Source organism: Odontomachus brunneus, unplaced genomic scaffold (genome assembly GCF_010583005.1).
Source record: "Odontomachus brunneus isolate Ranch 3 - 2012 unplaced genomic scaffold, Obru_v1 Obru_scaffold_146, whole genome shotgun sequence".
Lineage (NCBI taxonomy): Eukaryota > Metazoa > Arthropoda > Insecta > Hymenoptera > Formicidae > Odontomachus > Odontomachus brunneus.
The window spans coordinates 144,021-146,708 of record NW_022639596.1 but is presented as its reverse complement, the minus strand read 5'-3'; the positions used below and the strand labels follow the sequence as shown (position 1 = coordinate 146,708).

The window sequence follows — 2,688 nt, the reverse complement described above, 5'->3', positions numbered from 1 at the left end:
CCGGCGAAGAAAATGGACGATTGCTCGCGGCTCAATTTCATAGGCCAGAGAGGTGGGCCGTTTGCTAGCATATGGAAATGGAAAGCTCCGTATATGTGTCCGTGTACATGTGCACTCTGAACGACGGGCGACAAGTAACAGAAGGAGGTAGATATATGACATTCCATCTCTTTCTCTCGTGCACACGTTATTCTTTTCACAGTGACCGTCACGGCAGCGATGCTGGGCACGCGGCTTCTACAGAAAGAGGAGCCAAGTACGCTTAACGCTTGAACTGTCAACATACATGTATAATGTACGCGCATGCATGGCTGCTTCTTGTGTACGTGCACTGTTAAATCCGTAATGTCAAATTAATATATTTGAGTAATTTAACTATTCCTATAAGTTGCCACTGCTCCTACTAAATATGTCGTTAATTTAACTAAGATAAGTAAGATAATGGAGTTAAATAATTTAACTTAAACACAATGTTTTGTGTTAAAATAGTAAATTTCGATACACATGATAATTAAAAGTAACTAAATATTATTGAAGTCAAGAAACTGATTTAAATTAGACTCTCAAATATTAAACAGTGTACGGGCCGCGTCTTCTGTTTGGCATCACACCGTGACCATCGCTGATTCGCCCGAGCGAGAGAAGAAGACAGAACGTCATACGTCTGTCTCCTTGTATTACCCGTTGCCCGACGTTCCGAGCACACACGTATTCGGATACACATACTATGGAGCGATGTCTTTCATGTTATCAAACGACCGAAGTCTCTGCGTTTTAAGCCTGTTCATTTAAACACAAATTCTCGCATTACATTATCAGCTGCTTGCAATATCCGACAGCGACATACGACGTAGAACCAGAGCTGGGAAATCTTGCCTGGGCGCACTGGCGTTTTACTCCTTCCACTTCTCACACAGAGACGCTTCTGTCCGTCCGTGTGACTACGCGCGCTCGGCCGAGTTCGGCGCACCGAGCGAGAGAGAGAATGTCATTCCCTCGCTCGGTGCGCCGAACTCGGCCGAGGGAACGTAGTCACACAGACAAACAGAAATATCTCGGTATGAGAAGTGGAAGGAGTAAAACGCCAGTGCGCCCGGGCAAGATTTCCCAGCTCTGATTCTACGTCGTATGTCGCTGTCGGATATTGCAAGCAGCTGATAATGTAATGCGAGAATTTGTGTTTAAATGAACAGGCTTAAAACGCAGAGACTTCGGTCGTTTGATAACATAGTGAAAGACATCGCTCCATATGTGCATCCGAATACGTGTGTGCTCGGAACGTCGGGCAACGGGTAATACAAGGAGACAGACGTATGACGTTCTGTCTTCTTCTCTCGCTCAGGCGAATCAGCGATGGTCACGGTGTGATACCAAACAGAAGACGCGGCCCGTACACTGTTTAATATTTGAGAGTCTAATTTAAATCAGTTTCTTGACTTCAATAATATTTAGTTACTTTTAATTATCATGTGTATCGAAATTTACTATTTTAACACAAAACATTGTGTTTAAGTTAAATTATTTAACTCCATTATCTTACTTATCTTAGTTAAATTAACGACATATTTAGTAGGAGCAGTGGCAACTTATAGGAATAGTTAAAATACTCAAATAGGAATAGTTAATACTTATAGGAATAGTTAAATTACTCAAATATATTAATTTGACATTACGGATTTAACAGTGCACATACACAAGAAGCAGCCATGCATGCGCGTACATTATACATGTATGTTGACAGTTCAAGCGCTAAGCGTACTTGGCTCTTCTTTCTGTACATAGAAGCCGCGTGCCCAGCATCGCTGCCGTGACGGTCACTGTGAAAAGAATAACGTGTGCACGAGAGAAAGAGATGGAACGTCATATATCTATCTCCTTTTGTTACTTGTCGCCCGACATTCAGAGCGCACACGTACACGGACGCATCTACGGAGCTTTCCATTTCCATATGCTAGCAAACGGCCCACCTCTCTGGCCTATGAAATTGACCCGCGAGCAATCGTCCATTTTCTTCGCCGGTCGCGGCGAGCCGTATGTCCCGCCCGTCGCGTCGCGCGCTCTAATTTGTCCAACTAATTTTATTAATATCTCGAAATTTTACGTGGTTGTTTGAAAAATGACCTCTACAATTTTTGTTCAGTTTTATCTGTTCTACTTATATTTTTCTTTTGGCATGCCTTATGCGGGACACCCTGTATATATATATACAGGGTGTCCCGAAGTCCCATGATGACCCTTGGTGAGAACGTAGAACGGATTGAGGTGAGCAAGAAAGTCCTGTGCCGTTTTGCGATATTCGCAATAGTTTTTGAGAAATTAATTATTTTGTCTCAACAAATCAGCGTACAGAAAGCGGCAGCGGAAAGAAAGATGCCTTCGGCCGACGTGCGACCGTGACATTCGCGAATCGTATCTCACCGCATCCCTTCGCCCATAGCTACGAGACATAGACTCGCTATGTCTCGTAGCTATGGGCGGAGGGATGCGGCGAGATACGATTCGCGAGTGTCACGGTCGCACGTCGGCCGAAGGCATCTTTCTTTCCGCTGCCGCTTTCTGTACGCTAATTTGTTGAGACAAAATAATTGATTTCTCAAAAACTATTGCGAATATCGCAAAATGGCACAGGACTTTCTTGCTCACTTCAATCCGTTTTATGTTCTCACCAAAGGTCATCATGGGACTTCG

At 43.8% G+C, this 2,688-nt stretch overlaps 1 protein-coding gene across 1 annotated transcript in view; it reads left to right on the top strand.

Moving 5' to 3' along the window:
• The window catches only part of LOC116850468 (UPF0764 protein C16orf89 homolog), a 22,329-nt gene that overhangs the window by 16,577 nt on the left and 3,064 nt on the right, over positions 1-2,688 (top strand). The window lies entirely within an intron of this gene.